The sequence below is a fragment of the Gopherus evgoodei genome, chromosome 9 (assembly GCF_007399415.2).
Source record: "Gopherus evgoodei ecotype Sinaloan lineage chromosome 9, rGopEvg1_v1.p, whole genome shotgun sequence".
NCBI lineage: Eukaryota > Metazoa > Chordata > Testudines > Testudinidae > Gopherus > Gopherus evgoodei.
The window spans coordinates 80763395-80790171 of NC_044330.1; the positions used below are offsets into that span (position 1 = coordinate 80763395).

General features: G+C 41.4%; 1 long non-coding RNA gene across 1 annotated transcript in view; it reads left to right on the forward strand.

Moving 5' to 3' along the window:
* Positions 1-1572: 1572 nt before the first annotated feature.
* Positions 1573-26777, forward strand: part of LOC115658000 — a 29382-nt gene continuing 4177 nt past the window's right edge. Inside the window, exons 1-2 of the long non-coding RNA XR_004002107.1 lie at positions 1573-1648; positions 21428-21546. This is a non-coding gene — a long non-coding RNA (uncharacterized LOC115658000). The remainder of the gene's footprint in view (positions 1649-21427; positions 21547-26777) is intronic.

A 26777-nucleotide genomic window follows, 5' to 3' on the forward strand; every position in this document is an offset into this window, starting at 1 on the left:
TTGCTTTGTTGCTGCCTTTTACATTTTTCAATAGCTGGCTTTGAAATAAAAGCTTTATTTGTAAATGTGAAACCTCCAGAAAAACAGTGGCATTATCTGGAGGGAGTTAAGGGATTTTCTCAGGCTTGTTTACTATCATGATCTAATGACTCTACTACCGATTCCACTTATACCAGTGTAAGTCAAGAATAACTCCATTAAAATCAGTGGTGTTACACAATGCCAGTGAGATCACCACTAGACTCAATATATTCATTTGTACCTTTTACACATGGCACTGGACATTAGTGCTTTAGTTAATTTCATTGCTTTCAAAATATTAAATAGTCACCAAAATGTTCCGATATAGTAGCAGAAAGTATTCTCTAATATATGTTATGTATCATACCCCCATCATCATTTAATAATATCCTTCAATTATTATAAGCTTTTCCTACAAGGCTTGGAGTAAAACTATTATTAATATAGGTTTGAAGACTAAACAATACTCTCTTATGGAGAGTCCAAGTTAAAAACTGGATTTCCTTTAAAAAGCAGAAGAGTGTTGGGGGGGGGAGGAAAATATAATGCAATAATAGACTTTTTGTGATTCTAAAGGAGATGACTAGAAAACCTTATTAGCTAGACGAAATGCTTCCGAGACACACACACACACACACACAAAACAAGTAATATAATTTTTACTCCCAGAGGCCAGGGAGATGGGGTAAGGAGGCATATGTTCCTGCTGCCCTTCTGCCTTCCAGGTGGGCATGGCGGCAGGGGAAAGAGGTTGCCTTTAATCAGGCAGCTGTTCCCCTGTTCCCCGAGAGGGTTGGTGAAGAGGCCGTTGCTGTGGCTGCCCCCTTCTCCAAGACCTGAGGGGGAAGTGAAGAGGCCCCTGCTCTTGCTGTTACCCCAACCACAGACCATGGGAAAAGGCATGTTTGTGGCTGAGTTAATGTATGAAATGGATGGTGACTCTTCGGGGGAGCTGTGTATGGTAGGCCAGAACTAGCTGGGAGGATCTGGGGAGGCTGGACTGATGGGGGGGTGGGTTCTGTTATTAATGGGGAGGGCTGGGGGTGTGTTTAACAGCAGAATGAATTGTGCCGGGAATTAACTGGGGGGGGGGGCTGTCTATATGTATGAGGGGAACAGAATTAATGGTGCATGTCCAGGGGGCACATATGGAATTATGTGAGAAAGATATGTGACCTCAGGACTTAATTGAGTGGGCCCGGGTGGAGGGAGTAAGAGCACTCAGCTTAAGCCCATTATGATTTATTTATATTTACAGAACATTAATGTACTCTTTTTATGTTGGAATATATTGGCAAGTATGTAAAACAAAAGTATAAGTAAGCAAGTCTCCCAGTTATTTTTTTATTTATTTCTGGTTGAATTTCCTGAAATCCAGAGAGGAAAAAAGAGGCAGTTCCAGAGTAGGGTTCCAAAATCAATGAATAGATAAAAAATAACATGAATATATATAAAAAACAACCTTGTGATTTTTCGCCAAACTCATTACTGTTTTAATCTCTTTCATGATTTTTGAACAAATGGTGTTGGCACTAATGCTGCAGCAGAACTCTTGGTGCTGTGGTGAGGGAGTGGGAGCAGGAGGAGACATGAAACCAACTCTTTCATGTAAAGAAAAGAAGACAAGGTATGCACATGATGTCATCTATATTCATCAATATGCAAATAAATGTATCATTGCCTATATAGAATCTCCAGATTTCTGGAGTTTTGTCCTTAACAAGTATGTGAAGGCCAAAAATATAACTGGGTTCAAAAAGACACGGTGGATCTCTCCAAAACTACCTTGTTCTGTACACTCTCCTTGAAACTCTAGTACTGGCCACTGTTGGAGACAGTATACTGGGTTAGAGGGACAATTGGTCTGACCCAGTATGGCAGGTCTTATGTTCTCATATATCCCCTATATTAAGAAATGAATTTACAAGATCTTATGTAGGCTAATATTTTTCATGTAGAACAGCCTAAAAAATGGCCCCCAAATTGCCAAGTCATTTAGCCCAGTGGTAAGTGTTTGAAGCTGAGCAATCATATTCTCAGCAATCATCAGTAAGGTCAGAGAAATCAGAGGCAGAATAAATAGTAACTGTCTGACTAAACTGGTGTAACTGATATGAACGACCCTTCCACTCCCGTTAGATTTTCATTAAAGAAATGTTCTTTATCTAGTTTCTCTATCCATAAAATTGTAAGTCCAAATTTTGTGGTTCAATTCATATTTCTCTGTTTGGGTTTTTTGCCTATAGTAATATTCCTCATGAGTTTTTCTAATTCATTAGATGCCTTACTTCTTTAACCAATTCTTTATTTTTCTTTTCATTCTGATATTTTTAAAAATAACTTGGAAAACTATGTTTATTTTGTCTGTTCATCTTGGATGTTTTGATCATATATAATAGAACCTTTTATTGCCTTCAATAACCATCAGAACTCTTTCTTGTTTTCCCTTCCCCTGTGCATATTGGATAGTGTACCAAGTTTAACCATTTGGCTTTAAGAAAGTATTTGAAGAAGTTTAAAGTACACAAATACCAGCACACACATATACACAGAGGATATATTCCTTGTAATTCCTGTTCGTATATCATGGAGTTTGTCACTGGAAGAATAAGCATATTTACCAATTCAATATACCTTTAAACATATATAACCTTTAAACATCCTATCTTCCTGTGACCAATTGTATTTGGCAGTTGGATTTATTAATCCCATATCAGCATTTTGGGCATTGGCAAAATATAACCATAGGGAGTTTACAAAAATGGCACAGTGTGGTACAAAGATTTTATCAGCGTAGAGTGAAATGATGGCGTGACACATGGCCAGAAAGGGTTAAGCATTCTGTAGGATAAATGACCCAAATTCAACCTCTAGAGACATATTAGTAGATAATGTTTGTGTTTTTGTGTGTTTACAGATACATTATTAGAAGTTAACAATGTAATCAAACATTTACTGGCTTTGCTATATTCTGTTAATTCAGAGATCCAATGGAGATCTTAACATTTAAATGAAGGGTAAATATAGTGATATCACTTTATTGAGCAGATCAGCTGCAAATGGTGGAAAACAGGCAATTGCCTTATGTTAATTCCTGTAGCTAATTACTGGTAATGCTTAGGAAATAGGTCTACTTCAAAGTATCAATGATTGCCTATTGTTCGCCTAAGGATTCCATGCTGTCAAGAGAAGGCCAGGCACTGTATAAATGTCTCTTGGGTCCTGATCCTTTTTTATCTCAGATCTGCTTGATGCTTTATGTAGGGGAAGCTTGAGTTGTAAGACTGATATCACCAGTCCCATCTGGATCACCCTGACTATGAACATTGGACTATACCCTATGGACTAATTTTGAAAGAACTCTTTGTAACTACAAAGCTCACCATCTCTACTATTAAACTGATCTCAGAACTACTCATGTCTATATGTATACTGATACTTTAACAAATACTCTTTTCTTCTTAATTTTTGTTTTTAGTTTAGTTAATAAGAATTGGCTGTAAGTGTGTATTTAGGTAAGATCTGGAATATCCATTAACTTGGGAGGCAATGTGTCTGATCCTTTGAGATTGGCAGAACTTTCATATTTGACTTGGCTCTCTAGGAGGGAGCCCAAAAGCTGGGTTGCTTTTCAGAGAACTGTGTTTTGGTTTCTGTGTAACTAGTAAGGTATTACAGAAGCTGTTTTGTGCTGGCTTGGTAAATCTAAATATTGGAATATCCACCAGTTTTGGGGATTGTCTGTCCCATTCTTTGCAGTTTGCCCTAACTGAGTAATCTCAGTGTGGCCCCTCCCAGGACCCTCGTAACAGATGGCATTACTCATGAGCTCTTATTATTCACCATCATGTATTCTGTATATTGCATGTGTTATGGACTAACTTTTTTAGAAATATTTTAGAGAGTTCTTAATAACAGTGCTAGGACTATTTCTTTCCAGGTGCCATAGCTGCCATGTGTCCAGCTACAACTATACCACAGCTATATACACAGATATAATGATGTTTATATAATAATTCTGTATCATAAATAATCTATACCAAGTTGTACATATAAAATTGTTACCAGTGGATTTATATATATTTATGTTAGCTGTATAAGGTTCTATAACACCAGGAAGATTCTTAGTAGGTGTTAGTAGTGTAGTTAGTACAGTCTGTCATCAACAGAACACAGGCTGGTCTGTGGCATACGGTCATTTAAAATGCGTACGTGAGACCTCACATGAGGGACATGTCCAAACAGCAGAAGCAATAGTTTTGAAAGCATCAATCTCTTGACCTTCTACAGTTTGCTATAACTTTGGTTTCTTGATTCAGCCTTTCTGCTGTCAATAAATTGCAGTAATAAACAGTGGATAATAACAGATTTGTGTGTGGTAGTGGTAAATTCTGGCAACTAGTGATGGGACATACTCAGCAAGGGCCAGGTCCAGCTCCTACTGTGGTCAATAGGGATCTTTTCATCTCTGTGTCACAAATAGGATCAGGCCTCGGGTGAAAGCCATTTTAGAGCTGGTTGAGGAATAGTTTGCCCATCTCATAAAAAAAATTTAGATATGAAAAAAATTCCCTTCCCAAATTGGAATGAAAAGCGCAAATTTCAGAAATTTTTGCAAACCAAAAATTTGAGAATTTTTTTTGGGTCAATCAAAACATTTTGTTTGGATAATTTCAAAATGTTTCATTTAACTTTTGTCCTTTTTTCTCTTTTCAAACAATTTTTAGTCTAAATTTACTAAAATTTCAAAACAAAGTCATTTTCACTCAGCCCCCTCCCCAACTTTTTAGTTCAAAATTGTTGAAACAGAACATTTTGACAATTTCAAAAAAAAATTGAATTTTTTTTTAGTTGGGAGATTTGACAAAATTGATCTTGTTTCATGAACAGTTTGGGTTTAGACAAATTGACAATTTTGGCAAAAAATGGTTTGCTGCAAAATTCCCTCACTATTTTGCATATTATGCATTGTCTAGTATGGATAAACAAGCAACAGTTACTATGTCTATTTTTTCTGTATTCCTCAGCTTCATGGCTATTTTTTTAACCAATGCTAAGAATTTAAAACTAAAGATCAGCTCGCATGAGTTATAATCAGCACTTTCAGAGGTCAGAATAGACCCAATAGTATTCTCTGGACTAAGAGGATTTCACTGTGTTTTGAAAGCTGTAGTCTACTTTCTTTGTAGAATAGTAGGACCACTTTCAGGACATATAGGACCTGATTCCAGTCAAGCTAATTAAAAAGGTATAAGTCCAGAATAATTCTATTGAAATCAATAAAAGTAACAAAGGCATATGGCGTGCAGTCAGGATTGCATTATTCCATTGCAACTAAAACACAACAAGATGCAGTAGAACTATACATGTCTAATTACAAATGTTGAGGTAGCAACCATTTTGACAGAAATATAGGTACCTCTGAAGCTATTTTTAAAGATTTGCTTTTTGAAAGCCATGCTAGTACAGCACTTCTGGTAAACTGGTTTGTGGTGAAAACAGTGCTCCAGAAATGGGCAGGGCAGACAGCCATGGAAACTAAAGATCTCTGCTTATTCACAGAACATGTACAGGTCAGGCAGTTTCCTTCACTGTCTCCCAGTGTGCCTCAACTCTGACCTAGAGATCCAGCTGAAGTATGCCCATTCTCAGTCCTTGATCTCTTATTTAAATAGGTTAGTGAGCATCCATCAGATGGTACCTGCTTTTTGGTTAGACTCACCACCAACCCAAGATGCAATGTGGCGTTGTAGTGAGATATTCTAATACTAAAAAGATACTAATCTTTTGAGCCATTCAGTCGCAAAAAATTTTTTTCCAGAGGGAATCAAATGTCTAGTGAAATGTCTTTACTCACCAGAGGTTACACAGTGGGTGTCCTTTCCAAACATGCCATGGAAGTGTTACATTAGGAGCTTACATTAATAAATTGTGGGTGTCTTCTATTTACCTGAAGAAAGAGCTGGCTGCTGTGGAATGTGTCCCTTTATACTGTATTCACCTTCTTAGTATAAATAACAGCAGGAATGAACAGGAGTACTTGTGGCACCTTAGAGACTAACAAATTTATTTGAGCATAAGCTTTTGTGGGCTAAAACCCACTTCATCAGATGCATGTAGTGGAAAATACAGTAGGAAGATATAGATAGATAGATAGATAGATAGATAGATAGATAGATAGATAGATAGATATACACACAGAGAACATGAAACTCACCTTAACTGATCACTCTCCTTATAGTGTGTATGGTAACACCCACTGTTTCATGTTCTCTGTGTATATATATATCTTCCTACTGAATTTTCCACTACATGCATCCAATGAAGTGGGCTGTAGCCCACAAAACCTTATGCTCAAATAAATTTGTTTTTCTCTAAGGTGCCACAAGCACTCCTGTTCTTTTTGCAGATAAAGACTAACACGACTGCTACTCTGAAGCAGGCAGAATGTATGCCATGTAGTTGTAGCAGTGTTGGTCCCAGGATATTAGAGCAACAAAGGTAGGTGAGATAATATCTTCTATTGGACCAACTTCTGTTGGTGAGAGAGACAAGCTTTCGAGCCACACAGAGCTGTTCTTAGGTCATGCCCTGAACACTGAAGAAAATCTGTGTGGCTTGAAAGCTTGTCTCGCTCACCAACAGAAGTTGGTCCAATAAAAGCTATTACCTCACCAACCTTGTCTTACCAGGCAGAATGGACATGATTCATGAAGTATATTCAAAAGAATGCTCCAAATAATGCCGGTTGAAATGAACTGAATGCACAAAAAGTTAGAGAAATAAAATATACCTAACTAAATCTTATTGTAGGCTCAATATCAATTACACCCAGGTAGAAGAATACTTACACACCAGAACGTTATTAAACATGCTTTTGCTAACAGAAGCCCATTGTCATTAGTAAAACAAATTCAGATTAATTTATGGTAGTAAAACAAATTCAGATTAATTTATGGTGGTGATCTTGTGCTGGTAACTAAGATCTTCCAAGAAAATCAGGGGATATTTGAATTTTCCATTGACATTGGGCTTTTATTTCTGTCCATCATGGTAGTGTCTGAGGGTATCCCGCATAAAACCAGTAACAATAGTCTCTACTGGACTTCATGGAGTCTCTGGCTTGTCTCTCTTTTCAGGGTAAAAACTGTGTGAGGTAGGAATTTTTTGTTTTTGTGTGATTGATTAGTTAGTTACAGGTTATTTTGTCTTTGGGGAGGTGGGGGGAAGGGAGGTTAGTGGAGGCAGAAGAGGTGTCAATGCTGTGAATGTTGTTCTTCTTTTTATAGAATGGCCCTTTCCAAGTGCTAGTCATGTGCTAAGGAACACACATGGAAAGAGCCTGCTAAGGAAATAATAGTAGTGGCAATTCTAATTTTGCCAGTGCCAAGGTACATACTTCAAGTCCCATACAAGCATAAACAACATTCAAGATAAAAGAGGGATCTGTATCCACGTGTGTGAATTTCTTACATTGTCTTGTCAGGAAGACAGAAATAATTATTACAGGATGAAGATGGGAATTCCCCTTCAAAGATATTCATTCATCAAGAGAACAATTAATGACAACTCACTAATGGTGGCAACATTTTATTTTCTATTTTCAGTGGCATGTGTGGGCCCAGACTGCTGAGAGTCTCAGTACTCACTCCCAAGCCCCAATTACTTTGGCAAGGAATGACTGTGTGCTATAGGGACCATCCCTTCCCCAGGCAAGTGGATTCCCAGCCAAGAATGGGTTTGAGGCTTTTGGCATTAAGGTAATGCATGAGTACCACTGCGAAGTAGAAACCACGGATTGTTTCCAGCAAAGGAATGGCAGTTGTTTTTAACTACCTAATTAATTATCACTGATGGAATAAAGGAAACCCAAGTATTTTGGTTCCTGAGCAGAGCAGACGTACTAGAGACGTTAATCATGCAATCATTGCTGAGCAAGATAAAAAAAATCAACAAAAATAAAATAAAATCTTTTTTTTCTCACTCACTGTAGTTTTCTAGCTACAGGGCTATATTTTACCCTCAGTCTTTTTACCAAACGTCTGTTGCCACAAGGTGGACCAAGTTACTTTTCAAGTAGTTAAAGATTATGGCTCTATTTCTCTACTGTCCTGTGTTATTATTTACACGTACGCAAAGTGAGCTTTGAATGTGCATAAAATGCTACCGCACTCATTTGGCAGTGTTTTTTACACCTACTTTGCATTAACTTTGCACAGCTGCAAATGACTTCCCAGAGTATAAAGCAGCAGAGAAATGGGCTCATGGTTTTTAAAATGATGCTAGTTTGTTTTTTAAATAAAGTAGTTAAAATCTGAGACTGGAATTTTCAAAAAGACCTAAGACAATGGGACTTCAGTACTTAAGTCTCTTGGGCCCACTGAAAATCCCAGTCTGAATGTGTTACATCTTATGAATGTTTAACAAATATGGCTAATGATGAAGTGAGTAACTGTAATAATATGCAGCACATTTTGAAAGGGTGCAGACAAATCAGTCATGAATATACAGTTATCTTGCTATTTTGCATGATTTAAGTCGCAGCTGCAGAAACTATCACAAGCCTTTCCAAGAAAGAGGAAAAAAAACATAGGCAGGAGTTGTAGACCAAGCTGGATGAGCAAGCATCTCAGAGAGGTGATTAAGAAAAAGCAGAAAGCCTACAAGGAGTGGAAGAAGGGTGGGATTACCAAGGAAAGCTACCTTAGTGAGGTCAGAACATGTAGGGATAAAGTGAGAAAGGCTAAAAGCCAAGTAGAGTTGAACCTTGCAAAGGGAATTAAAACCAATAGTAAAAGGTTCTATAGCCATATAAATAAGAAGAAAACAAAGAAAGAAGAAGTGGGACTGCTAAACACTGAGGATGGAAAGGAGGTTAAGGATAACCTAGGCATGGCCCAACATCTAAATAAGTACTTTGCCTCAGTCTTTACTAAGGCTAATGAGGAGCTTAAGGGTAATGGAAGGATGACAAACGGGAATGAGGATATGGAGGTGCATATTACCACATCTGAGGTAGAAGCCATACTTGAACAGCTTAATGGGACAAAATCGGAGGGCCCAGACAATCTTAATCAGAGAATATTAAACGAACTGGCGCATGAAATTGCAAGCCCGTTAGCGAGAATTTTTAATGAATCGGTAAACTCAGGGGTTGTACCGTACGACTGGAGAATTGTTAACATAGTTCCTATCTTTAAGAAAGGGAGAAAGAGTGATCCGAGTAACTATAGGCCTGTTAGTTTGACATCTGTAGCATGTAAGGTCTTGGAAAAAAAAGTTTGAAGGAGAAAGTAGTTAAGGACATTGAGGTCAATGGTAATTGGGACAAATTACAACATGGTTTTACTAAAGGTAGATCGTGCCAAACCAACCTGATCTCCTTCTTTGAGAAGGTGACAGATTATTTAGACAAAGGAAATGTGGTAGACCTAATTTACCTCTATTTCAGTAAGGCATTTGACACGGTTCTACATGCTGAATTATTAGTCAAATTGGAAAAGATGGGGATCAATATGAAAATTGAAAGGTGGATAAGGAACTGGTTAAAGGGGAGACTACAATGGGTAGTACTGAAGGGTGAACTGTCAGGCTGGAAGGAGGTTACTAGTGGAGTTCCTCAAGGATCGGTTTTGGGACCAATCTTATTTAACCTTTTTATTACTGACCTTGGCACAAAAAGCGGGAATGTGCTAATAAAGTTTGCGGATGACACGAAGTGGGGGGGTATTGCTAACACGGAGAAGGACCGGGATATCATACAGGAAGATCTGGAAGACCTTGTAAACTGGAGTAATAGTAATAGGATGAAATTTAATAGTGAAAAGTGCAAGGTCATGCACTTAGGGATTAATAATAAGAACTTTAGATATACATTGGGGACACATCAGTTGGAAGCAACAGAGGAGGAGAAGGACCTTGGGGTATTGGTTGATCACAGGATGACTATGAGCCGCCAATGTGATATGGCCGTCAAAAAAGCTAATGCGGTTTTAGGATGCATCAGGTGAGGTATTTCCAGCAAAGATAAGGAGGGGTTAGTACCATTATATAAGGCACTGGTGAGACCCCATCTGGAATACTGTGTGCAGTTCTGGTCTCCCATGTTTAAGAAGGATGAATTCAAACTGGAACAGGTTCAGAGACGGGGCTACTAGGATGATCCGAGGAATGGAAAACCTGTCATATGAAAGGAGACTCAAAGAGCTTGGCTTGTTTAATCTAGCCAAAAGAAGGCTGAGGGGGGATATGCTTGCTCTTTATAAATATATCAGAGGGATTAATATTAGGGAGGGAGAGGAATTATTTAAGCTTAGTACCAATGTAGATACAAGAACAAATGGACATAAACTGGACACTAGGAAGTTTAGACTTGAAATTAGATGAAGGTTTCTAACCATTAGAGGAGTGAAGTTCTGGAACAGCCTTCCAAGGGGAGTAGTGGGAGCAAAAGACATATCTGGCTTTAAGATTAAGCTTGATAAGTTTATGGAAGGGATGGTATGATGGGATAGCCTAATTTTGGCAATTGATCTTTGATTATCAGCAGATAAGTATGCCCAGTGGTCAGTGATGGGATGTTGGATGGGATGGGATCTGAGTTACTGCAGAGAATTCTTTCCTGAGTGCTGGCTGGTGAGTCTTGCCCACATGCTCAGGGTTTAGCTGATCGCCATATTTGAGGTCGGGAAGGAATTTTCCTCCGGGGCAGACTGGCAGAGGCCCTGGAGGTTTTTCGCCTTCCTCTGCAGCGTGGGGCATGGGTCACTTGCTGGTGGATTCTCTGCAGCTTGAGGTCTTCAAACCACAATTTGAAGACTTCAATAACTCAGACATAGGTTAGGGGTTTGTTATAGAAGTGGATGGGTAGAGTTCTGTGGCCTGCTTTGTGCAGGGGGTCGGACTAGATGATCACATTGGTCCCTTCTGACCCTAGAATCTATGAATCTATTAATCTATTACATTTTAAAAGCAGTAGCCCAGAGAGAGAACTCTCACTTCTTGCATCATTCATGCACTAGGAAATCTCCCAAGTCAGCTTGTAACTTGAAAACAAATTAATATGTTGTTCTAGTTTGTTTATTTCTGGGCTCCCTCTTTGCTTATGCTGCTGTAGCTGATCATGAGAATCTGAGTGGAGAGCCTGTGTTCAGGAAAGGACGTGGAGCTCTCTCCTTTTATCGTAACATTCATAACAAAGTGTTGCCATATTATAAAGGAGACAATCTTTGGTCCCTTCAAGATAGTTATTGGATTTAGCACTCACGTGATTTCCCCTGCAGAGGGATTCTTTCAAGGCATAGGAATATGTTTTGATGGATGATGGGTTTGCCTGGTACATTTCTAGCTGCAGTCAGATGACAGAAGTCCAATGTTAGCATGTGAACAACTGAGAAATACGAAAGAGATAAAACTTAGAAAATTTTAAAAAAATATTGTACATTTTGGTCTAATCAGTTTGTCCATTATAGAGTTAATTTTCTTACCATATTTTGGAGCTATAGAAAAGCAACAGCCAAAAAGTGACCATTTAAATATAAAATAGAATAAAATAAAATAAAACATGTAAGAAGTTAGTCCACAGTGTGACTGGACTAGTGCATTATAGAAACTAGCAGAGTGAGCTCAGTGTTTTAAGTTTGAAAACTGGCTACTGTGCTTATGCAGTAGTTGACTTTTCTAATATTTTAAGCACTTTGACATTGTCATAGCAATGGATTTGACTCAGGAAATTACAGTGTTAATTTGTTAACTGTCATTGGCAAAATATAGCTGAGTTCTGATGGCAAAATATTAGTACAACTCTAGGAAGGTCAAGATTCAGTGTTAAAGGGAAACAATATTAGTGCAAGTCTGTAGAAACAATGTTTCACTCTCAGAAGAGACTCAGTCTGGGCTAGTGTTTGTGTGCCAGGACATTAACCCATTGTGACTAAGGGTAAGGATGTGGGGTTTAGAAGCTGCATCTCAGAGTCTGGGATAGCTGATGTTCCCACAGTGCCACTGGAAGGCCATGCAGAGCTACAGCCAGCGAGCACTGTGGAGAATAGGCAGGAAGTACCGTCCAAGGGAGCCAGAGTGACAGTGCCCTGCAGCCTTCTGATTGGCCAACCACCCTATTTAATCCTGGAGGGTGCCCCAGGAAGCTGTCTGGTCAACAACACAGACTTTGGGCCTGTTGTGCCTCCAGGCATCACCTTGCCTTCCATCCTAGCCTGACTCTTGCCTGGTACTACCTTTGATCTCTGGCCTGACTCTGACCTTGATTCCTGCCTCCTGATTCCAGCCTGGTACTATCTGTGATCTCCAGTCTCTGACTGGGCATGACTTTGACACAGTCGCTTGCTAATTAAACCAGGTTCTAGTGATTCCTCTGACTCCTTCTCATTGGCTGCCATCCTGCTGAATGGGCTCCAGCTCAGCTTGACTGCTAGACCAGACAACCTTCAGCCCTTAGAGTAAGTCCTTGATGCCAGGACTCTTCATCAATATCCACTTTTACTGACCATTAGAAAATATGTATGTTACACCATATTGATGCACCATTTTAAGCACCACTTTCACCTATGCAAGCCAATCAGTTCTGAAGTGCTATGCAAGATATGTGGGTTTCCATATCAGTTTATGGATATGGGGTGTGATTTTTGAAAAGCACCTACGTGACTGAGGTGCACAAGTCCCACTGACTTTTGAAAATCTGACCCATTCTACTTGGACATCCGCCACATCATGCTCTTCTTTGCCACTGTTGCCAGAAATGACAGATTACTGCAGTGACTAGAGATGCAGTACCCCTAGGCTGGCACAGATAGCAATTGAGGAGGATATTTTTAAAGAAAATTAAGGCAAATTAGGCAGCCAGTTCCCATTGACTCTCCTTTATGCCTTTTTGAAAGTCTCCCTTTTGTAAATAAAGAGGGAATAAATGCATTAGTTGAGTAATTTCAGCTTTTCATTTATTTAACACATCTGATTATCTGTTTAAATTGTCACAGGTATCCCCAGATACCCAACAGGCCAGCTCTACTGTGAAACGTCCCAGGGTATATTAATGATACTAGAATAGAAAAAAAAGCCATACTTCTATAACAGCCATGTTTTAAAACTTTTTTTACCATTTATTTTACCTATAGAGATTTCTGTTTTTGTTTTTACTGTATAGCATGTATTTAACTACCAAGTATATCACAGCAAATTAGCCTGGCCATTTGTTCTGCAATGGCAAAAGTTGCATCCACAGCTTAGCTAAAGCATGTTTTCATGTTATTGAAAAGTCACTATTTCTACACCAAGTTTTCCAGTAACATTCTTATTTTGCTGGTTTAAAGTCACAAGCTGTTTTATTATTCTAGCGAATGGGTTAAAAGAATACTCTGAAGGCAGAATCTGCCACTAAATACTTACTTAAATTTCTAATATGTGTATGAGAAACTTTATATATGGGATCCTGCAATAAAGTACGGTATCCCTAAAGTATCAAACTATGAAAAAATATTTACAATGTGTAATATATATATTATTTGAATCTACCTGTTAACTTTTTATAGCCTAATTATGAGTGAATGTGACAAAAGCTCACAATTAAAGCATCACAGTCTATATGGCACTCTATTGCTGACTGAATTACATGCTCTGTGAGAAATTACCCTGGAATTTATTTTGTGATAGTCATTGTTGAAATTATTATTTATCAGAAAGCGGCTTCCAAATGCAACTAGGTACTACTTCTCATTTATAACAACTGCTTTTTATTAAAAAAAAAAAGTTACTAGGGACAGTGGAATTGATCCAGATCACCTGTAAAGAGCCGATAATTACTATTTCCAGCATTTTTAGCTCAATTTTTACTTTTAAATTTATTTTCACATTTACTCAATCCTAATTGCTTTAAAACATAGTTTTTGATTCTGGAATGTATCTGATACTGTGGCTGCTAAATCCATATTTAGACACTCGTGCACTGAAGCCTTGACTCTCTCATACTCTGATACCTCTTAAACTACACTAAACAACTTCTAGATCATTAGTAGTGGGGCAACCTCTCAGATCTTGTCTCACTCAAAACAATTATTTATATTATATTATTTAATAATTTGATATAAAATTCATTATAACCCTCTTAATGGACGTAGAGGAATAAAAAAATCACCACTGAACCCCTAGTCAAGTTGCAGGATGTACCCCTTCTGAATTATCCTCCCATCCTGGAAAACATAATCTTACATAAGAAGAATATCAGCAATTTTCTGGAAAGATTAAATTCAAAAGGTTCAAATAAATTCTTTAAGAACTGTCACATTCACACTCAGCTTATCAGTATGAATATGACATTAACCTGTGACAAACTATATACAGTTTTCCAGTTCTTCCAAACAGCTTTCTTGATCATTTTTAACTATATTCCTAAACTGCACATATACCTGCTAATTTTAAAAAAGTTTGATAATTATTTGTAAATTACATATGATTCTCAATCATTTCTATTTATTATAATCAAGACAAAAAACTTTACTGTTGGGACTTACAAAGTTGTTTTAGCAACTAAGACATATTAAGACTCAAAACTCCAAAAGACAGGAAACAAGAAGTTATCAACCACAGGGCACATAAATGACACATTGTTGACACTTCATTTCATTAAACATACCTTAAAAAAATTAAGAGCAGTTAATGCACAATAGAGGTAAACTGAGTTTACAACAGGGAACCTTTACTTTGACTTATGAGAATAATTTTAAAAGGTATTGTTATATCTAACTCGATATATACAAAATGATACAAAAGTATAATATTGTTTCAAATATTTTTCTTTCTAGTCATAGTTCAGTAGGGCATGTGTTTTGGGGGGGGTTATGTATTGCATTCATAACATTTCTATTCAGAGCTTATGATTCTCAGTTATTCAGGCAGGGATTGCCAAAGGAGCCTAAGGGCCTAACAGTTTGGCCTATGTGGGGGTTGAATGACAGTGTGAACCAAGGACTGCACTGTAATTTCCCAGTGTTTGAATGCTTCAGGGGTGAACTAAAAGGTTCTAGGCTCTCATTAATGTAATCCTGTTGGAAGAGGATTACGTTAATGTGAACTAGCAACCTTTTAGTTTGTGCCTGCAGTGTCCATATCAAGGACGTTATAGCGCAGTACTTTGGTGTGCACTGCTATTCATGCCTCCATATTCTGAACTGTGGGGCAGTGTAGACAAGCCCTAAGAGCATCAGATTTTTAAAGGTGTTTCTCTGTTCAGGATTGGACATAATTAACCCTTGGAAAAATTTACCAGGAGTCGTGGTGGACTATCTATCACCTGACAACTTTTAAATCAAGACTGGATGTTTTTCTAAAAGGTATTTTCTGGGAATTATTTTGGGGAAATTCTTTGGCCAGTTTCATACAGGAGGTCAGTCTGTGGTTTTTCTTATGTATTGCAATAGTAATCATTTTAAGGAGAACTTTTTTCTTCTGAATGTTTGTTTTCAGTTAACTAAAACTTGTATTCATTATTTCGTCTGAAAATGTTTTGCATTAATCCAGAATATTTGGATTTTTAAGAATTCAAGAGTCCTTGCACATATTTCTTCCCTACAGTACATTCCATTTCACTAAACAAAATTTCATTTGCACCAAAATTGGACAAATCTTGAATTTTCACTCTATTGTGTTAACAGATGTCTTTCACAACCAACTTCTCAACAAACTTTCTTAATACAGACAGCCACTAGAGTTACTGTTAATGTTACCTAATGAAAGATTAGGATGAAGCATTTTGTGAAACATACTTTTTTCTTTATCTCTAGGGAGAAAATTGTTCTAGCATCCCAGTAGCATTGTTCAAGCAATCTTTTAAAAATTGAGTAGAATATCTAAGGCCAGCCTAAAAGCAGATTCAGTAAATATGTGTTAAACGCATTATCCACAACTATGCCCTCTGCTGGAAAAGTAAGAGGAAATCTGTGTAAAATGATGTAATAGGAAGGTTTTTATGCCTGAGCATTATGACTATAGGTCCTTACTGTATCATGATTGGTGAACCAGAGTCAGAGGGCCCATGTTCCTTGGACAGTCTGTTATTGAGGCGTCATCAGTGGAACAGGAAACGTGGGGAGCGAGACAGGCTTGAAGCACCTCAGCTAGATGGACAGACCCATCCACATGGCCTCCTTTGAAGAAGTGCTGAGCAATTACAATGCTTAACAGAAGATAAAGGTAGCAGTGGCTGGTCAGCGTTTCTGAAAATGTGGCCATTAGCTCCTGTACAGAGGGCCTGGGTGCTATTAAACTGAGGAGAATACATACTACCTGGGTATACTCTTGGGCACTGCATGGAGAAAAAAAGTTCACCCAAACACATGACATTGGCAGTAGTTAAACTGCTCCTTTCCACACTGAAAAGGTATCACACAGTCTTGGTAGGAGAGGTGATGGTATGTTTATCACAACAATGAAGAAATAAATGGTAGCCATTACCAAGGTGCATAATTCAGCAATTACAGTTATTTGTTTTTCTGACACCTTCTGCAAACAATTATCAAAAAAGTCTAATATAATCTGATTCTTTTTTTTTTGCACTGTTACTGTACATTAACAAAGCAAATAAAGGGAGGGGGGAAGTGCAGTCCCGTGTAATAAAGAAAACAGCAGCAAACTATTAATGCTCTTTGAAAAGAGTAGTTTTAACAAAGTAAGCAAGAATCGTTTTCTTTGGTTGAGTGTTGATTCCCCAGTGTGCTCTCAGTAAGTAATTAGAATGGCCCAGTGAATGTCAGCATCAGCTTGTTTATTCTCATTATTTTATCATTTTAAAAACCCTCTAGGTGATGAGACATGCAGTATAGAACATAATTACCATTATTAGCATACTAATTGGACACAAAAATAGGCCAACTACAAGGTAGCCAACTGAATAATTTCACATTAATCAAACACCATAGTGAATAAGTCTATTGTTAAATTGACAGCTACCATAATTGGCAATATTTTGCCGCAAAATATCAGAATTTCTTTGTAACATCTCTCTGATGCTATATAATTTAGTAATTTCCCATATTCCAATCTTTAAATTTATACACCTAGTTCAAGTTCAACGAAACATCATGATAAGAATACTGGTCTATTAACAAGTGGACTTAGGATATAAAGACCTGCTTGTTAGCATTCAGCAACAGATTTGCGTGATAAGAAAACAAAAGGGCTACCAATTTAGTTACTTGTTGCTTTCAGCATTCCATTCAGCACTACATACCTATAAAGGCTCATGATAACATTTTGTTTAAAATTCTTTATATTAAAGTCTAATTCTCTGCCTCAAGGAACCTTAGAAAATGGGAAGGATAAAAAAAATTAGGATCTGCAAATGTCACGCCATTGGACAATTTTCTGGCTTTAGCTAGTTCATTTTTTAATCATGTATTTGTCATGGTGCCAGATCATTCCTCCTTAATGGCAGAAGAGAAGGCTAGACACTCCCCACTGGAAGACAGAGTTCCTGAAATGCTCCATCAGCACCAGCCAAGAAGGGAAACTGCTCTTAACCTGCTGCAATTTGAAAGCCATTAGGGAAATGGGATAGGAAAGAGCGAGTGGGAAAAACAATGTGAAGGAAGGCCTACAAGGAAAAAATATGAGGTGTTAGAGCAATAGGATTGGAGCAGATGAGGAGAATAGAAATAGATAGTGAAACAAGAGGAGCAGACAAGAAGAAGGGATGACAAGTAAAGAGGTGATGAAAGAAACTGTTAGAAAGAAAATAAGGACATAGAGAAAAAAAGGTAAGGTGAGAGGCGAGGAAAGGAGTGCAGTTTTGGAAGAATTCAACCCAATATTCCTCCTTTAAATTCATGGCAATAGCAGGCAAAGCAATAACACTGCTGCACATTCAAGTTAATTCCTAGGGCTGTCAATTAGTCACAGTTAATGCATGGGATTAACTCACAAAAATAAACTGCAATTAAAAAAATGAATCGCAATTAATCACACTGTTAAACAATAGAATATCAATTTAAATTTATTAAATATTTTGGATGTTTTTCTATATTTTTAAATATATTGATTTCTATTACAGCAGAGAATACAAAGTGTACAGTGCTCACTTTATATTACTATTTTATTACAAATATTTACATTGTAAAAATGATAAACAAAAGAAATAGTATTTTTCAATTCACCTCATACAAGTACTTAAGTGCAATCTCTTTTTTGTGAAAGCATAACTTACAAATGTAGATTTTTTTATTACATAACTGCACTCAAAAACAAAACAATGTAAAACTTTAGGGCCTACAAGTCCACTCAGTCCTACTTCTTGTTCAGCCAATTCCTAAAACAAACACGTTTGTTTACATTTCCGGGAGATACTGCTGACTGCTTCTTATTTATAGTGTCACCTGAAAATGAGAACAGGCATTCAGATGGCACTTTTGTAGCCAGCTTTGCAAGGTATTTACATGCCAGATATACTAAATGTTCATATGCCCCCTTCATGCTTCAGACGCCATTCCAGAGGACATGCTTCCATGGTGATGATGCTCATTAAAAAAATAATGCATTAATTAAATTTGTGACTGAACTCCTTGGGAGAGAATTGTATGTTTCCTGTTCTGTTTTACCCACATTCTGACATATATTTCATGTTATAGCAATCTTGGATGATGACCCAGCACATGTTCGTTTTAAGAACACTTTCACTGCAGATTTGACAAAATGCAAAGAAGAGACCAACGTGAGATTTCTAAGGATAGATACAGCACTCGACCCAAGGTTTAAGAATCTGAAGTGCCTTCCTAAATCTGAGAGGGACGAGGTGTGGAGCATGCTTTCAGATGTATTAAAAGAGCCACCCTCCGATGAGGAAACTACAGAACCTGAACAACCAAAAAAGAAAATCAAACTTCTGCTGGTGGCATCTGACTCAAATGATGAAAATGAACATGCATTTGTCCACTGTGTTTTGGATCGTTATCGAGCAGAACCTATCATCAGCATGGACACATATATTCTGGAATGGTGGTTGAAGCATGAAGAGACATGTGAATCTTTAGCGCATCTGGCAAGTAAATATCTTGCAATGCCAGCTACAACAGTGCCATGTGAATGCCTGTTCTCATTTTCAGGTGACATTGTAAACATGAAGTAGACAGCATTATCTCCTGCAAAATTGTAACCAAACTTGTTTTTCTGAGTGATTGGCTAAAGTAGGACTGAGTGGACTTGTAGGTTCTAAAGTTTTACACTGTTTTATTCTTGAGTGCAGTTATTTTTGTACATAATTCTGCATTTGTAAGTTCAACTTTCATTATAAAGAGATTGCACTACAGTACTTGTATTAGATGAATTGAAATATACTATTTCTTTTGATTTTTACAGTGCAAATATTTGTAATAAAAAATAAATATAAAGTGAACACCATACACTTTCTATCTGTGTTGTAATTGAAACCAAGATATTTGAAAATGTTGGAAACATCCAAAGATATTTAAATAAATGGTATTCTATTATTGTTTAACCGTGTGATTAATTGCGATTATTTTTTTTAATTGCTTGACAACCCTATTGATTTCCCTTTATTTCAGTGAAATAAAAGCATATTTTCAAAGGCTTCTTGAAAACTCCATGTTTTTTACTCTGATCACAACTTTAGCACATGTAAAAGTAGGGATTTCATGCATAAATGTGCACAGAAACTACAACATATACATTGACATTAGACATTAACAGTTCCTTCAGACCAGGTACAAACATAAGAACATAGCTGGGTGGTTTGTTCTGTGCCATTCAAATGCAGGTGGAATTAGGAATATGGCTGCTTAAGAGGAATCTTCAAAGGAAAAATTGTGTGGGCAGATTCTGCTGATAGACAATTTTAGATAAATAAAAGGAAAACAGGTTAAATAAACCAAGATAAGTCACGTGTTTGCATAAACAGCAGCATTAGATCACTGCAAATCACTTAGAGATGGGTTCACAGCACACTGAAGTCAATGGGCTTTGGATATGATCCTTACTGAGCTCTGCTTTCCATGATGTTCTGGAAATAAGAACTTCAGAAAAAGCTGCAGCAGGGGTATGCTGGGAGGGAAAGGTGCTATTTGAAAACGCTTATCCTTACATGATACTTAGCTGTGTCTAGGCCTTGGCAAAAGCTCTATGCAAACAATGGACCAGGTCAAAAAAGGTGAGGGACCATGAAGCAAGTGATCAGATATGGTGCAGCATGATTTTCCTCCTCTCTGGTTTGGTGCATTGGGTTGTTAGTGTTGTTGCCTCTTTTCAACCCCAGTGCCTAGTCAAATCTGAGGGCCCTAGGGATGTTCCAGTTGGAAGCAGACATTGCTAGAGTGTGGTATTCTCTTGATGCAATCTTCTTTATTCACAAGGAGTGTACAAAGTCCTGCTTTTCCAAATGCAGGAGGAACCAAGAACAGAAAGAGCGGTTGCTTAGCTTACAGCCCTAAACCTCTTCAGCCAATCGTCTCCAAAGCCCTCTCTCTCTAACTTTACCCAGTGTCACACTGTGCTCACAGGCTACTGCTTGGCTTTCTTGTTTTTTGCCTCCTCTCCATTGTTGCATGTTCTCAATTTCTGTGTGTTCTCTCCCACAGCTAACTGGTCACAATACCCAGTACCCACAATATACGATACCCACAATACCCAATACTCACCCACAAGGTGTTAATTTCTAGGAAGACTCTATTAGGCCTTGTTTGAGGTGTGGTCCCTTAACGTCTTTTACAATTATGTTAAATGAAGGGTGTGTTTACGCATCAGTCTGAAGTAGGTTTTAACTTAACCCATAACAAGGTTTCAGCCAAAGCATAATGGTACTGATACCCATCACCATGGGTTGCTAATGTGGCTAGAACATTGGATCTTTAGCTCTAAAGCACAGGCCTCTACCCCTTGTGCTTTATAAAAAAAACTAAACAAGAAACCACCTCCATTAGCTAGTAGCAGTAGTAGGCTTTGGTACTCTGGGTGGTACTATATGAGGACATGGCACACTCACCTGTGCATTTCATAAGGATATGACACGATTGTTAGCAAGGCAGGTTGTCTTGTCAAATCACTGATTGCTTACCATCAAACTTTTATGCTTCTTCCTATTCTAACAGCTATGGGTAAAGTTAAGGGCCTGAGCCTACAAACTGCACACTTTTGAGCCCTCCTACTAAGGGCAGGGGTGGCTCCAGGCACCAGCACGCCAAGCGCATGCTTGGGGCTGCGAGCCACGGGGGAATCTCTGCTGGTTGCAGCGAGGGACTGGTCTTGTGACTAAGGGGCTGGTCTTGTGACTTAATGTTGATTTAATTAAGAGCAGGTGAAGATTCCTGTAGGCAGCAATTGCTACTTCAAAGTCATGCATTGGATTTTATAGTCTATTGTTTTACTGAGAAAAGGTTTTATTTTTTAATAGAAACTCCACCGAAGATTATGTTGAGATTTGACTGCCTTATACTGCAGGAACCCCAGAGAAAAAGACAGCTCCATAAAAACCACATCAACATCTTCATTCATTCTTTGTTTGTTAATCAGGTAATGAGCATCTCACTACTAATGACTGGGGATGATGGCTGTAAATATACTGCAGATTGTCTAGGTTATTGATTAACTGATATGTTTCACTTTGTATTGCTTGTCCTTTTTGAAGGCAACCCACAATAAAAATATTATTTAAATACAAGAGACTGCACTTAAGACAGACCCTGATACTGGAGAGACACAAAATTGGTTATTTAAATATACAGTAAAGCACATGCTTACAGACTTTGGTGAATCAGGACCCAGATTCAGAAACCTGTATCAGGCAAAAGTGCTCAGCGTCTGAGGGTCTCTTTCCCTAAAGATTTATCTTTTCATAAATAATGATACCTAGCACTTTTCATCCATAGTTATCAAAGCTCTTTGCAGAGGTATCATTATATACCCATTATGCCCATGAGGACTCTGAGTCTGAGAAAGGGAAGTGCCCAAGGTCACATAACAGAACTAGGAATAGCAGCCAAGTCCACATTATTGCCACTTGGTTAGGCAGGAGCTGCTCCAAAAATCTGCCAGGCATTTCCACCCAAGAAGGAAACTGGAAAGACTCTTAAGAACATATCTCTCTTAACAAATTTAAGACTGGTTTTACAGAAGAAGGCCTGACTTTGGATGAGATGGACTAGCCAGATATTGCATTGCCATAGGAAATGTTAGCTTTGTATATTGTATGCTCACCTTTCCCAGAATTAGTAGTACAGACTGAGAAAAAAAAATCTCAAACAGCGCTTCTCCTTTTGTCACTTGTGCTGTCCAATGCTAGCTCCAGTTGTCGCCTTTGGATCAAATCTTCTTGATAGGCAGCACTCTCTGCAACGATTGATAGTCAGTTCAGTCAGCATGTGCATGTGCCTTGTATATATTAGTCCTTCTTCGAGTGCTTGCTCATATCCATTCCAATTAGGTGTGCGCGCGCCGTGTGCACGTTCGTCGGAGACTTTTTACCCTAGCAACACTCGGTGGGCCAGCAGGTCGCCCCCTGGAGTGGCGCCGGTATGGCGCCTGATATATACCCCTGCTGGCCCGCCCGCTTCTCAGTTCCTTCTTACCGCCCGTGTCGGTCGTTGGAACTGTGGAGCACAGCTAGCCGTTCTCCACCTCCCTAGTGTTTCACTCTTCTGCAGTTTAGTGTATATAGTTCTGTTATTATAGTAATAATTATAGTTATAAAGTTAGTTAAGTGTAGTTGTAGATAGTTATATAGAGGATCGGGGGTTCGCCCCTTTTCCTCCCCGCGGTGCCGGGACCCATGCCCGGTTCACCTTGCTTTAAGCCTTGTGCGGCCTGTCATCGGCTGATGCCAACAGGAGATCCACATGACTCCTGCCTGAGGTGCCTAGGCGAGTCCCACCTTGTGGACAAGTGCCGGATCTGCAAGGCGTTCAAGCCCCGAACGAAGGAGCGGGACAGTCGCCTGAAGCAGATCCTGATGGAGGCAGCGCTGACTCCCCCACCGTCGGCACCGACTCCGGCACCGGGGCCAAGTGTCGCCTCTGCTCCGGACCGCCCGGCACCGGCAAAGGCTTCAACTTCCCGCTCAGCACCAGCCCGGCACCCTAGCCGGCACCGCTCCCTCTCCCCGAGGAGCAAGAAGCACAGTGCTCCTGCGGTGCCTACAACTGCACCACAGTCGGAGCGTGCCTCCAAACCTGACCGCCCGGCACCGTCATCCGCCGCGGCACCGAGCGTCGTCGCACTGTCAACTCCGGCTCCTCAGGGACCGTTGAGTCCGGTGCATCTCAGCTCCCCAGTGAGAACAGCGGTTGAGCTCATTGCACCCTCCACGCCGGAGACCTTCTCCGTTGCACGCGACCTCATCGCCATGACAGAGCCCGAGCTGCCCCAACCCCCGGCACCGCCAGTGCGGGTTCTCCAATCGATGGGCAAGCCCGCCATGGTGCGGCCGCATTCGCTGGGCACTACTGAGCATCAGTCCCGTTCCAGATCGAGGGACCACTCTCAACGACGCCGCTCGAGATCCAGACGCCGCTCACAGTCCCGAGACTGCTACCTGCGGCACCGGTCATACTCGCGGCACCGTTCAAGATCCCGGTCGCCGTCATACTACTCTCGGCACCGGTCTAGATCGCGGCACCGACGATCCCGGCACGGCAGCGTACGGCACCGGTCGACCTCCCGGCACCGAGCTGGTAGCAGGTCCCGGTCCAGATCAAGGTACCACCATGACTCCCGGTACCGCTCGCCGGCACCGCACAGCGACGTCGGGGTGCGCAGAGGCCTGACGCAGTCATCGACAGCTCCTCCATGGCCTTCAAGGCACTCATCCACTTCTTCCCGAATGGACAGCGCCTCTTATGGGGGTTCAGATGTGCAGGCCCACCCGGACCAGGGACCACCACAGTGGTCCTTTTGGATGCCCTGGGCATACCACCAAGCCCAGGGAGAACCTTCGGGCCCCGCTCGCTCTGACCAATCAGAGCATCGGGCACCGGAGGCCACGGTCAGCCGCCCCCCCCCCCCCCGCCCACTCAGGTATGGAGGAAGTCCCTATGGATCCCCTGGCACAGCAGGATGCTCAGGAAGTGGAGGTCCCTCTGGACGAGGCTTCAGTTCAGGAACCACTCCTCCCTGGGGTGTCTTCTTCCTCGTCCCCAGATGAGGCGGTTGCGGGCACATCTTCATCAGGGCCCCCACCAATTGATCTCCGGGCACACCAGGACCTTCTGAGGCGAGTTGCCCAGAACATGAACCTTCCTGTCGAGGAAGTCCCGGAAGTGGAGGACTCGGTGGTAAGCATCCTTTCTGCAGAGGCACCGACCAGGGTAGCCCTCCTCTTCATCAAGTCGATCCAGGCGAAGGCAGACACCATCTGGCAGTCTCCGGCCTCCATTCCACCCACTGCCCGCGGAGTGGAAAGGAAATATATGATACCATCCAAGGGGTATGAGTACCTCTATGTACACCCCGCTCCCTGCTCCTTGGTGGTACAGAACGCAACGGCCAACAAGCTCCTGCACCAAAATCCAGGGAAGCCAGGTGCATGGACTTTCTGGGCCGCAAGGTGTACTCCGCGGGAGGCCTTCAGCTCCGTGTGGCGAACCAGCAAGCCCTCCTGAGTCATTACAGCCACAACACCTGGGAGGCTGTCGGCAAATTTACGGAGCTGCTTCCCCAGGACTCACACCAGGAATTTTCATTTCTCCTGGAAGAGGGCAGGAGGCTCGCCAGGACCTCCCTACAAGCGTCCTTAGATGCCGCAGATTCGGCAGCAAGAACACTGGCATCGGGCGTAGCCATGTGCCGTATATCGTGGCTGCAGTCTTCTGGACTACCACCGGAGCTACAGTACACGATTCAGGACCTGCCATTCGATGGGCAGGGCCTTTTCTCTGAAAAGACAGATCCCAGGCTACAGAACCTGAAGGATAACCGAGTCATCATGCGGTCACTGGGTATGCACACGCCCCAGACTCAGAGAAGGCCATTCCGCCCCTACCATCAGCGCACTTACCCCCCGCCTCACCCCAGACAAGATTTCAACCGGAGGCGAGGTCGGCTGAACCGTAGACGTCAACCAGGTCCTCAAAGGTGTAATACTTCCGGGTCCGACAAGCCACCACAGAGACCCAAGGTGAACTTTTGAAGGTGCGCCCGAGAGCAGCTTACCAATCCCTTCCCTGGATCCACTTCATTTCCTCAACCGCCTCCGCCCCTTCCTGCCGTCATGGTCCCAGCTAACCTCAGATCGTTGGGTCCTGAGCACGGTGCAGTTTGGTTACCATCTTCAGTTTGTTTCTCCACCCCCCTCCCATCCTCCCTCCTCGTCCCTCTTCGGGGACCCCTCTCAGGAGCAACTTATCCTCCAGGAGGTTCACAAGCTCCTGCTCATTGGAGCTATAGAGGAGGTGCCAAGGGAGCTAAGGGGCAAGGGGTTTTATTCCCCGTACTTCTTAATCCCCAAGTCAAAAGGGGGCCTTCGACCCATCCTGGACCTGCGAGGACTGAACAAATTCATCAAAAAGTTCAAGTTCCGCATGGTAACCTTAGGAACCATCATTCCCTCCTTGGATCCCGGAGATTGGTACGCCGCTTTTGACATGAAGGACGTATACTTCCACATTGCGATCTTTCCCCCGCACAGGTGGTATCTTCGCTTTGTGGTAAATCAGGACCACTACCAATTCACGGTCCTCCCCTTTGGGCTCTCCTCAGCCCCCCGGGTGTTCACCAAGTGTATGGCGGTCGTCGCCGCTGCCCTGCGCCGTCGTCGTATCCATGTCTTCCCTTACCTCGACGACTGGCTCATTCGAGGCACGTCGGAGGCGCAGGTGACCGGGCACATCATCATCATCAAGGAGCTGTTTGCGAGCCTAGGTCTGACCATCAACCCGGACAAATCCACTCTGGTGCCTACGCGGAGCATAGAGTTCATCGGGGCAGTGCTGGACTCCAACCTCACAACGGCCAGCCTCCTCCGGCACCGATTCCAAGCCATAGTGTCCATGGTCACAAGCCTGCAGGCCTTCCCTACCATGTCTGCTCGAATGTGCCTCACTCTCCTGGGGCACATGGCCGCATGCACCTTCATCACCAGACATGCAAGACTCCGCATGCGCCCGCTGCAGACCTGGCTCACGTCGGTCTATCGGCCAGGCAGGGATGCCATAGACACAATCGTAACGATTCCACCGATTGTTCTAAGTTCCCTAGGCTGGTGGACAACGCCCTCCCAAGTGTGTGCAGGCCTACCGTTTCACGCCCCTCAGCCCTCAGTGTCCCTGACAACGGACGCGTCATCGCTGGGCTGGGGTGCGCACCTGGGGACCCTGAGTACACAGGGTCTATGGTCACAGAGAGAGTTGACTCTTCACATCAATGTGCGGGAGCTACGGGCAGTTCGCCTAGCATGCCAGACATTCCAACGCCATTTGCACGGCCGTTGTGTTGTGGTATTCACGGACAACACAACGGCCATGTATTACATCAACAAGCAGGGCGGGACCCGGTCCTCCCCGCTGTGTCAGGAAGCAATACGTCTGTGGGACTTTTGCATAGCCCACTCTATTCATCTAGTGGCCTCCTTTCTCCCGGGAGTGCGGAACACCCTTGTGGATCACCTGAGCAGATCCTTCCTGTCCCACGAATGGTCCATCAGTCCAGACGTCCTCTCTGTCGTTTTCCAGAGGTGGGGGTTTACCCAGACAGATCTGTTCACCTCCAGATTGAACAGAAAATTCCAGGTGTTCTGCTCTCTACAGGGTCGC